Consider the following 13318-nt stretch of genomic DNA (forward strand, 5'->3'; position numbering starts at 1 on the left):
AATGGAAGGGTCAAGAAGATTGCCTACCTGATAGTAAGATAAACCATCACCTATAAACGGATCATGCTAGGACATGCCTACAAAGTAGCGTAGATATTAAGCATCATCATCATCATCATCATATCCACCAATGCCCACTAGTACTACATTATCGGACAACCAAGTTTCACTCAACTTTAAAATTGAGATTTAAATTGAATCAATAACATTACTGGAATGAGCCCGCAGGCTTTGACAATTGAAAGTGTACACCGTCAAAACTTGTAGCTAGCAGGGTGTATGTTTTTTGTGACTGCTTGTGCGCGCATCGTAAATATTGACTCTCATCATTTTCCCTAACGCGCTAAAATAAATAATAAATAAATAAATGAATATACTAAGACAATACACACATCGCAACGTTCATCACACAAACATTTTCCACTGCGGCAAACGGCCGTCAAAAGAAGTATAACTTCGTCGCACGGCGGTAAAAGCACGGCGGTGTTACTTCCGTGGACGATCTCTTGTCTCAAAAAGATCTACTACTAATACATACTTCATCATCATCGTCATCAACCCATTACCGGAGTTAGAAAAATATTATAGAGAGCTCTAAGGCATTTTCAAGTTTCCTCAAGATGTTTTCCTTCACCGTTAACGCAAGTGATATTTAATTGCTAAAACACACATGAGTTTGATAGCAAGTTGAAATGGCAATGGACAGGCTTATACTTGTCATAGGTGCGATGGCCGTTGATCAGAAAAGTTCTAGAGTAGAGACCGATGGCACGATGGACATAAAGTAAATGGAGAATGTCGGGGAGTGGCTGGATGAGGAAAGCTGAGGACCGGGTGTGGTGGCGCTTCTTGGGAATAGTCTGTGTTCGCAGTGGACGTCCGTAGGCTGATATGATGACGATGAATGATGACATGACTTTGAAAAGTTAGAGGTGCGTGCAGGGATTCGAACTCGGTCTAACCGAAAGTCAAGCCGAAGTCCTGACCACTAGGCTATCACCGTTTATGTATACTTCATCATCATCAATTCAAACATCCACTGCTGAACATAGGTCTTTTGTAGATAGTTCCACAATCCACAGTCGTCCGTAAGTTATCGTACTTACATTTCCTAACTAGTTTTGATTGTATTAAATTTTCACGAGCTTCCTTAAGCGCTACTTGCATTCTATATCTTAACTCTAAACTATAGTTAACTACGTCACCACTTAATCTACTAGGTTTTCGACAACTTTTACCGAACACTAATTCATATGGGTCGATCTACTGCACACCTCAATCTGTTTACCTCGCTTGGGGTCGACCTACGCTGCTTTACGGTCGCGGGGTCGCCATTCCAGCACCTTAAGACCAAAACGTCCATCGGTTCTCTGAGCTATGTGTTTAACGTAACTCTTGTTCTTCTGCGGATCTCTTCATTTCTGATTTGATTTGAGAGATACTCCTAGCATAGCTCTCTCCATCGCCCGCTGAGTGACTTTGAGCCCATAGTAAGCAACAACGTTTCGGATCCGTAAGTCATTACTGGCAACATGCACTGTTCAAAGACTTTTCAGGCACTGAGACGATGGAATAGTAAAGGAGTATACTTAAAAGAAGACAAATCCACATGAAGGACCTATGTCAAATAATGGACAATATTTCACGTGCAACACCTATCATAAAACTTGCTTCGGCGCCGGCGCACTCTACAGTTTACAGCCTTTGTTGGCGAGTATTATGAAATGGAGAAGGCATTTCTCTTATACTTTTTTGTTTATTGTTGATAGTCTAGTGAGTGGTGGTTAGAACTTCGGCTTCACATTCCGGTTCGAACACCTTTAATTTTTGTGGGTATCAAGCAATTAAATAGGCTTTAACGATGTCGGAACCGTTGTGAGAAAACCTGCGTGTGGAGTCCACCAATCCGTACTTCGCTAGCGTGGTGGAGAACGGCCTAAACCGTTCTCATATTGCGAGGAGCCAGATAATCATAAAGGGTTTTTGGCTAATAAAAATGGATGTGATTATACATGGTTAAACTGAAGGTCAAGGACCCAAAAAGTGTTGCCATGTATCTATGTATTAAAGTCTTGTTTGACTTCGAAAACCAGAGCTAATAGAAATTGAGTCCTAAGTATCTGAATATTTTGCTGATGGAACCTTTTGCCACTGTTTTGCGGATTGACATCTACAAAATACGCGTAAATTACTTCCAACAAAGAGCATCCGTCATAAAACACGGTATTAAGTTGTTTTTAAATATTTTTGCAAATAATTAATGTTGTGTTGGGCTCAAAAATAAATACCTATGTTATATAACTAGATTAAAATTTAACATTATATTTATATGTAAAAATCGTAACTTCCGACTTAACCTACCTGTTTGTTTGACCTACCTTCATGCCCTAACATTACTTATTTGAAAGGCCGGGGAATAACATTTGAAAGGTTGGAGTGGAGAATTAAAAAGAGGTAAAAGAGATGGATGGATGGAACCGACTAGAGCACCTCTTAAGTCTGATTTATCAGGAATTTGAAAAAACTATTGCTGTCGCGACAAACCTATCTTCGCCCGTAGGGTGCGATAGGGACAGCTGTAGCTCAGACCGATTTTACCCATAAAAATTTGACGAGATCGACGTTTCGTATTCCCCTGTTTTCCCATCGAAAAATGGGTCAATTAAATTAATTTTATTACGTCTAGGTTTCTCTTAATTTCTTTTTCAAATTTGTCTTTGAGTCCTGTCTTTTATTTGTCTGAACATGATGGTAAAAAGGGTGAATTATTGGCCATTTATTGGTCACATTTTCTAGTTATATAGAAAAAGAAATGACAGCGACATGTCTACTAGACATTGATTTTACGAAAAAAATAACTGGAGGCATTATCCAGGGTGGAAATAGGGGTTTACATTTGTGTGTAGAATCCCCTCTTTACTAAGAGAACGCTAAGTTGGCGGCAATGGGTCGATCTGTCCTCGCATCCAATGTTCGTGGGTCGCTGGCGGGTGCATATTACTGATCGCGCGATGGTAATCTGCATGCGCGTAGCATTGACAAGTATGGCGAATTGCCCACATCCGCTCATTTGTCTCGTCGAGCATTGTGCCAGCCTGCATTGTAACGGGACCGACATTCTAGCCCAGCCTTGGTTTTATAGCCCAACCTTAAACGGAAAGGTGAGGGATTTGTGGCCCAATTGCGACGGCGACTAGTGGTATCCGAGGAAAGAAGATATTTTACTTGGAAAAATGATGAGAGTAAATTTTTACGATGCGCGCTCACACCGTCATAAAAAACCGACACCCTGAAGATAGGTTAAAAGGAAATTTTACAAGAAATTACCTGTTGATATATTTGGGATGTCTCTAAAAATGTTCAAATTTTGTATCAAGCGAAACCTTATAGAAAAGTCCTATTATAGTATAAAGAATTACGTTAACGATAAAAAAGCTTGGGTGTGAACTTTCCGGTGGGTTCTTAAATATTTTAAAATGAAAATGTGAGATGGTGATAACAAAAAGAACAGCCGGCTAAGTTTGTTGTGGGCTTCTTCTTAGACCAGGGCGCGTTTGTAACCCTCGTAGCTTTTGCTTTAAGTTTACGAATGTAGTTATCGCCATCACTACCGACTGCTATGTACACATTTCGAATATATAATCAACGCATCAAAAGTGCGATCTATGTGCCTAGTTGACTAAATATTTGACTTTGACTTTTATTTACTTTATAGATTTATATGCACCTTCTATAGTGTACGCTCACAACACGTTATTGTTTTAAATATGTTTTTTATATTGAGCGAATATTTTTAATTCCTTTGAGAAATTAGAATCTTAAAACATATTTATATATACTAGTTAATGCCCGCGACTTCGTCAGCGTTTGATTTTGTTTTTTATGTGGCATTAAATTTAGTTGTAGATCTAAAAATAATTTAAGTATTCAGTATTAAGCCTTAAATGAGGGGTTTGCTGCTGTCCATTGAGGAATTCTGTCCTCTATCTCCAACCACATTCATTAGATTTACATAAAGTTTGGGCAGAATTGAACACATATTATAACCTCTAAAGTACAAAAATAATTATTTGAATCGGTTATAATTTGTCGGAGTTATGGTGTAAAATCGTAAAACACTTTCATCCCCTCTCTCAAAAGATCCGAGCTCAATGTCGGGATAAAAAGTATCCTATATTACTTCTAACACTTTCAAAAATATGTGTAAAAAGTTTCATGAGGATCGGTTAGGTAGTTTTTACGTGAAAGTGTAACAAACAATCTTACATTGACATTTATAATATTAGTAGGGATAGGGGTAGGGATAGGGATAGGGATAGGGATAGGGATAAATACCAGATAACCACTAGAACGATAATATAAATAGCAAAAAGTTTATGTACCTACATGTAAGTGGTAACATAGTAAAATTTATTCAAGCCTTACTTTAACCTTTACCATGAACAGTAGAGGCCGTTATTAAATGCTGGTAGGTAGTAATTATGATTCACTTTATCTATAATATGAAGCGGTGATAGCCCAGTAATAGCTCGACTACCCTTTTCCCAGCACGCACCTCAAACATTTCTAAGTTATGTACGTTTTAAGTAAATTCAAATTCAAAATTTCTTTATTCCTTTAGGCCTATCACAGGCACTTATGAAGCGTTCATACATATATGTTAACATAATTATAAGGGGATGGTGATAACTTCGTTCGCCAACTTAAACCTAAAGCTACCAGGGTTCCAACGCGCCCTGGTCTAAGAAGAGCCCACAACAAACTTAGCCGGGATTTTTTTTTTTTGTTATTACCATTTCACAGTAAATTTATATTAAGCTATGAAGGTAGAGCAATTCACACCCAAGCTTTTTTATCGTTTAAGTAATCCTTAATATTATAATAGGATTTTTCTGTAAGCTTACGTTTTATATAAACTTTGAACATATAGAGAGACATCTCAAAGATTTCATTTGGTAATCCCTACTAATATTATAAATGTCAATGTAAGTTTGTTTGTTACGCTTTTACGCAAAAACTACTGAACCGATCCTCATTAAACTTTGTACACATATTCTTGGAAGTGTTAGAAGTAATATAGGATACTTTTTACACCGACATTAAGCTCCGTTCCTTTGGGAGACGGGATGAGTGTTTAACGATTTTACACCATAACTCCGACAAATTATAACCGATTTAAATAATTATTTTTGTACTATAGAGGTTATGATATGTGTTTAATTTTGCCCAAACTGTGGTTGGAGATAGAGGACAGAACTCCTCAGCGGACAGCAGCAAACCCCTCATTTAAGGCTTAGCGATACTAAATACTTTAATTTTTTTTAGATCTACAACTTAATTTAATGCCACATCAAAAAACAAAATCAAACGAGACGAAGTCGCGGGCAACAGCTAGTTTGTTATAAAATAATATACAATTGCCCTAGAATGAATTTGCAATTTTGTGTAGCCTAGTAAACTGCACAACGAGTTTATTTTTGCTTCTAATATTAATATTGTTACAGTCCATTTTCTTTTTAAATTTTGTTATATTTTTATGGACATAAATAAATATTCAAATATGTACAGGCTATGCACCGTCATTAATAATTATAAAATAATAATAAATAAAACATAGCTTGCTTCAACGGTGAAGGATAACATCGTGATGAAACCTGCATGGCTGAGAGTTCTCCATAAGTCGGGTTCTCAAAGGTGTGTGGAGTCCACCAATCCGCACTGGGCCAGCATGGTGGACTAAGGCCTTAACCCTTTCTCATTGTGGAAGGAGACTCGTGCCCCGTAATGGGCCGGTAATGGAATGATATGATGATTATAATAAAAAGCGGATAAGTTTATTGTGGCTATCTGTTTTGAACAGAGCGCGTTTGGGATACTAGTAGCTTTAGATCTTTACGAATTTAGTTTTTATTACTTTAAAGAAAAATCTCAGATCTCAGACCTCAGGCCCTTGGACTTGGACTAGTTATTAAATGACTCAAAGAAGAAGCCTTTAAAAAATTATGTTTGCATATCAAGTGCCTTGTTTTTTTGAATGAAGAAAGTTGCAAGAAATTCTAAATTCATTTATTTCAAGTATGTCTGTTTGTAGTGACTCTACCACAAGTTCGGAGAGCAGATTCTACCGAGAAGAGCCGGCAAGAAACTCACTAGTTGCTCTTTTTGAATTTGGAATCTGAGAGTCAAGTAATTTTTACGGGACGTTTTAATTAAGTAAACCTATTATTCAAACAATAGAGCCAAGGTTTTAAAATATTTTTAATTGTTAACTTAACTAACAGACAGAGCGAAGACATCGGTTTGGTTTTTGTCCGGCCTAATTTGCAGAACGGCTGAACAGATTTTGATGTAACACTAGCAAGTAGATAGTTTTATAAGGTGTAATCTAGGCTAAGGTTCTATTATCAGGGAGAAAACTAAACAGATTTCCATGGATTCTTTCGCTTAAGCGGGAAAAGTAGGTACTTTGGAGAATCTAGACTATTTCATCACATCATCTGCACGGACAATGTCGCAGGTCGTAATATAAGAACCCATATATTATAGGTACACGACATCTCATTTCGAATTACGAGGGCGAATACAGATTTATGCATACTTAAAACTAAATTATCGCATTATATGCATTACGTTACAATGTTCAGGAGAACATAGCAGTATTTCATTATCTTATTTTATTACTGCGATAGTAATACACTGAAATATCTATATAGGTAGGATCATTTATGCAGTTCTATAAGAGATACAGTAAGGCTGTAGGATAACGTCAAACTAGCCTTTGTGTTCTTCTTTGATTGTGATTATATTGAATATCGTTATCGACCGCGACGACTTGCCTACTATACGACGCGGATCTCTCAGAATAAAACGAGTTTAGGACGTGACGGATTGGTAGACTTCACACGCCTTCAAGAACATTATTAAACCATACAGGTTTTCCCACCATATTTAAGTACGAGTAATTGCTGAAAACGCATATAGATCCGAAAAGTTAGTCAAGCTTGCCGTCAATCGATCCCCTCGAATCGGAGGCTGAAGTGCTAAACCTTCTAGTCTTAGGCTTCTTATCTTATACTTATATAAAAAGATGAGGAGTTTGTTGGTTTTTTTGTTTACTTGAACGCGATGATCTCTGGATCTATTGGTCCGATTTATTTATTTGTGAACAATAACATAACTTAACCGCTAATGAATGAAACGATTATGTCTGTAAAAGTATGAAACTGCGCAACACTGATCACGCCAATACTTAAAATTTACTACTGTTCACTGGATATTTGAAAACAAAATAAAAAAAAAATTGGATAGCCCATTTATCGAGGAAGGCTTATACAATTACGCTAATATCAATAGGAGCATAGCAAGAAAGAATGTTTCAATATCGGGGTTTTTTTTCATTTTAGACTTTCCGCCGCTGCTTATACGTTTAAAGTTTCGATAAATTCATGTATGACAAAGTGTTTCTCCTTTAAAAGTTCTAAAAAAAGTCCGTAATGTATATCTTTTAGATTGAATTATACATAGGCACCGCTAGGTGTTTATATTATTCGTTATTATAAATAACCGAGCCCTGTCGTTTATTAATTATCCAATAAAACCTAACTGCTCGGCTGCAATGAATATTATGTTCTAACCTAACCAAACTTTAGGAAGGAATGTGGAATCTGTCATTGTTTCCAGTAATCCTTTACTGTGTAGTCATGATAAGATGAGTTGTTGATGAGTGTGAGTTGTTCATGAGTTTTTCGCAAAGACTCGATTCGTCCATTAATCCCCCAACATATTAAAAGCGTTTATATCAAATCCCGGAACTCACCTCTAATTTTGCAGAGTTAGATGCGTTTTAAAGGAATTAAATATCACTTGCTTTAGTGATATTTAAGGAGGAAAACATCGCGAGGAAACCAGCATGCCTGTGAGTTCTCCGTAATGTTTTCTGTTCTCAGAGCCTGTGAAGTCTACCAATCTCCACTCGGCCGAAGTGGACTATGGCCATGTCATTTGGAGAGGAGATCTTTGCCCTCTGTTGTGCTAGCAATGAGCTGATAATGATGACGTTGATGATATTATATACCGTAAAATTTTTGAAAGCGGTGATAGCGCAGTGGGAAAGACTTCGACTTAACTTTCGGGAGGGCAGACTTCGAATCCCAGCACCAGTAACTTTTCTATGTTTCGAGTATGTGCGTTTTAAGCAATTTAGATATCAGTTGCATCTATGGTGAAGGAAAATATCATAAGTAAATCTGCATGCCTGAGAGTTCTCCATAATGTTCTCAAAGGTGTGAGGACTGCGGCTTTAACCCCTTCTCATTTCAGGAGGTGACCCCGTGCCCTGTAGTGGGCCGGTAATGGGTTGATATGATGATGATAGTTCTTGAGATTGCCACATTCAAACATACAAACTCTGAAGCTGTATTCGTATAGACAATGTACAAAGTATCACCCAGGTAGTGTATAAATCAGGTATTTCTCCATTCCGCAACAAAATTATATTAATATTCGTTTATCGACCATCTTAAATTGTTGCGAGGAATTTAATACCAACCTCCAACTGTTTTAAAACAACAATATAATGCAATTGAATTGCACAGTAGTTGCACTTAAACTGATACTTTATGGCTTAGGAAATTATAGGAACTATTCGCAGATAAAATGATCAGTTTAACATTCCACTTAACTTGCGTAACTACTAAAATATACCTATGCGTTTAATCTGTATACTGTTCTGTAAGGAGTAATTGAAAAAGCGGTGATAGCCTAGAAGGTAAGGCTTCGGCTTTCCTTTCGTGGAGACCGAGATCGAGCCCGCACCACTGTCTCTTCAGAGTTATGTGAGTTTTTAATTAATTTTTTTTGTCATCTACAATCAGTCGATAGACTATTAGTAGATTTTTTGAAGTTCTTATTGACTTTGACAGTTATAATGGCCAGAGTCCTCAAGTCTGTACATTATCGAGCACTTCTGCCCGCTTCAGACGTCTGGTTCTTTCCACAGTCAGTGGGCTGTGTGCCAGTGGATTGGGGTGTTTTACCAAGCGTTCCCGATATTTAGGGCTATAGCTATTAATTTCATCGATTACTGTTGGCACTCCTGAGTAATGATGGATATCAGTGTTGCGTGTAAACCATGTGTGTTTTTAATTTAAGCAATTTAAATATCACTTGCTCTAACGGTGAAGGAAAACATCGTGAGGAAACCGGCATGCCTGAGAGTTGCCAGCTCCATAATGTTCCTAACGGCGCGTAAAGTCCACGCTTGGCCAGCGTGGTAGACTACGGCCTATACCCTTCTCATTCTGAGAAGAGACCCGTATCCTGTAGTGGGCTGGTAATGGGTGGATGATGACGATGGTATTTTTTTTGAAGTAAAACTTCTTTAGGCGCGACTAGGGAGTAACTCAGATTGTCTTTTTTACGGAAGTTACGCTTACGCCAGACGTCTGTGTAGTTTCCGCTATTCAAAAATAATAATTTGGATTAGTCGTAAATATATGTCATATACTCCGCGCTTCTTGACTTATACGCCAGATAATGGCGAATATCATAATCAATTAGGATTATTAATTTACAATATTTCTGTGTATGTTATTGTCGTAGTATACATTACTTAAATATAGTTCAACAGGTACATACCACGAAAATTTTGTCGATATTTCGACCCAGTTGCATGGACTGTGGTCACGACGGGACTGTATTTTTATGTACCCCTTGAAATATATTTAAGAAATTTTGGTTAACCACGAAAAGCTACAAATTGTGTGATAAAGTATAATTTAAAGTATAATTTATCATACAAATTGTGTGATAAAGTATACTTAAAAGTTACGTAAGTTAGTATACTTTATCACACACTTTGAGAGAAAAGATCAACCAACATAAAACATATCTCTAAAATCATAACCCGTCCTTAAACGGGTAAAACAATCACAGTTCGCATTGTTTGTACAAAGGCGGGACATTCCTTTGACAAACACGAGCGCGCAGATTCCCCGAAGTGCAGTAATAATTGTTGGGGACACAAATGTGGCGTGCTGCGTGCGTTCTGCTGTTCCGTGAGCACTTATTAGCGGCTAATTAGTCTGTAGTGTACGGAGTGCATACGGGTCCCAACTCGTAGGGATTTATTTTAGACCGTCTTGAAATAAAATTAAAATAAACTGCAAAAACAGAAACCAGATTACGGATAAATTATTTTTGAAGTTATACTTCTTTTGGCACGTAAGGGAAAATTGATAAGAGTGAATTCATATGATGCGCGCGCACGCCGTCACAAAAAACCGACCCTGTAGCTGTAGTCAATATATTCGTTTTTCAAAAAAAGCTTTGACAGTGTACACTTTCAATTCTGCGGGCTCATTCCGGTGATTTAATTGATTCAATTGTACAAAAATCTCAAATTTTAATGTAGAGTGAATTGTCCGCTATTGAGATAAGTAGATAATGCGATATAATAAAACTTTCATGTATTCCTTTTTTCTATTGTTAGTGTCGTGTTTTCTACAGACGTAGAATAAGGCGAAAGATAAAATTTTTGTAAAGATTTTTATCTTGTTATGCCGAAGAAATATACCTTCTAACGCGTGTACATAAGCACACAAACCTTATAACTTAAATAATACTTCTTTTGGCGCGTTAGGGAAAAATGATTAGAGTAAATTTTTACGATGCGCTCGCACACCCTGGAGTTAGCTATAAGGTTTGACAGTGTACACTTCAAAGTCTGCGGGCTCATTCCGGTGATTTAATTGACTCAATTGTACAAAAATCTCAAAGGTTCCCGAGTTTGACGGGTGACAATATAGTTAATGCTTTCTCCAGGTCAGGATTCCGTTGGTGACGTTCTTCAACCTGTACCGCTTCCAGGTGGAAGCCTGGGCCTACAACGCCAGCGGGTCAGACGAGTCGACCTACGCGTCTTACTCCTCTTACTCCTCGTCTTCGTCCTCCTCCTCGGAGGGCTGAGGGCATAAAACTCGAAATTCAAAAATGTTTTATTCATGTAGACCTTATCACAGGCACTTATAAAGCGTTCACACATTTAAAATGTTACTAATGTTAGTGATGGTGATAACTGCATTCATTAACTTAAAACTAAAGCTAGGACATGGCTAGGCATACTGATGAACACATAAAGATATAATAAACATACATTTTTAATTGACACTTGTTTTTTATTTTTTATATTAACTTTTATTTAAAAGGTTTTATCATCATTATTAACAAACCATTACAGGCTCACCAAATGGCACGCTTAGAGTAAGGAAAGTTTAAATAAAAAAAAACTGTAAAAGTATTTTTTCTTCATAATAACAGGCACAGAATTAAGAACATGCAGAACCCTCATTCAGTCATTATTTCATGTCTCACTTTATATTTCATACCTCACTTCACACTCCACACTTCACACCCGCGGAATGTCGCTAACTCACAAACTTTTTACCATTTTCTCATTTTATGGCAAACGTTTAGAACGTTGGGGATAACATAATTACATTCAACTGTTAAATGGTAACTAACCGCCTGTTCTAGAAACACTACTATAGTGGAGTAGTTTTTTACGCTTCAATGTTAGTTGTGTGTGCGATTCAGTGCCATCACCTAACAATCCTGGAAGCAAATATGTATAAACGAAACATAAATACTTGTTATAATAACATATCGTAGTGGAATAAAGAATAAAAAAATTAAGGGGGGCCCACCTGTTAATCTTTAGTCAATTAATGTACATCGATATAAATTTCCTACACGAATGAAGTCGCGGACAGCAGCTAGTCAGTAATAATAAAGGAATTCCTGTAGATCACGATTCCAACAAGACGTATGATTGCATCGATTAAAACGCTGGGCGTGTCCGCTCAGCCGTTTTGATAACTAGCTCTTGGTGTATGTGCGTACTGTTGACAAAAAAAATTAACAACTTAAATTAATTCTTATACCTACCAACCGATTGTCTTTTTAGCATATTAAACGTGTGGTTTTTGAACACCTCCCTGGGGCAACGGTGAGTGCTGTGAATTTAAGTAGGAGGTCCCAAGGCAGGGCCAATTTATAATTTCTGAATTTTCTCTGGTATTGTCTGGTCTGGAGGCTTTGGCCGTGACTAGTTATCACCCTACCAAAAAAGACGTGCCGCTAAGCGATTTAGTGTTCCGGTGCGATGTCGCGTGGAAACCAATTCGGGTTATGACTACCATACTCCCTAACAGGTTAGCCCGCTATCATCTCAGACTGCATCATCACTTACAACCAGGTGAGATTGCAGTCAAGGGCTAACTTGTAGTGGAATGAAAATAAAAAAAAAACAATAGATAACGTGGTGCTGGGTAAGAATTGTATCTATCGGGTATTCTGTAAAAAATATCATAGTACCAGTCCTGAGGAAATTCACCTTGTTCAACTCCGGCCTTCCCAAGAGCACGTCGGCTCCGCCTGCTCCGGTTTTAATCACTAACATGTGATGTTAATTTTAAATCACATCAACGGGCATTAGAGCGAGTGCATTGTATTATTTTTGGTACTACCTGTTGCTAGATTTCGTAAATTTTAGATTTATTTTGCTTCTTCTGCTATATCTACTGCAATAACCAGATGGTGAGCTAGGTACGGTTTGTAATATGAAAGTGCCTAATCTAATTTAAAAATCAAAATAGCTGCTTTTAACTGAGAACGTTCTTCTTCTCTATATTCTTCTTAAGCTAATGGAAGCTCTTATCCGAATCAGGGCGTGAGGGAGAAGAAATAAACAAACACGCTTCCACATGTATTTTTTTTATTGCTGACCGTACTGTTGTTTTATCTTCGATTATAACCACCGGGGTTAGATATAAAGTGCAATATTTGCAACATCATAATAATATTGAGATGTAAACTGTTGTGATAGGCGGAATGATTCCAGATTGTATATCTTTGTGATATACTGCCTGCGAACGGAGTACAAGCTTGTGGACGAGTGCTTTAAATGCTGTCAGTGCAAGAGTTCGTAGAAGAAGTTTCGGAGATTTAACACTTATAAAAACTTATTTCCCTAATCGGTTTCGTATTTGAAAGCCCAATTAAAGCGGTGGTAGCTTAGTAATGCAATAATTCCAATGATTGCATTTTTACGTTTTATTGCTTATTTCTTACGTCTCCCAGTGATCTATTTGCAATAATCTTTAATGTACACACACGGCTAGTCTACGATTTTATTATATGTATAGATTTAGTCTCTTGCAGCTTTCATCCATTACATCCTTGACTGCAATCTCACCTGGGGGTAAGTGATGATGCTATCTAAGATGGTAGCGGGCTAACGTATTAGGTATATTGCAGTTAC

The sequence above is a fragment of the Pararge aegeria genome, chromosome 1 (assembly GCF_905163445.1).
Source record: "Pararge aegeria chromosome 1, ilParAegt1.1, whole genome shotgun sequence".
Lineage (NCBI taxonomy): Eukaryota > Metazoa > Arthropoda > Insecta > Lepidoptera > Nymphalidae > Pararge > Pararge aegeria.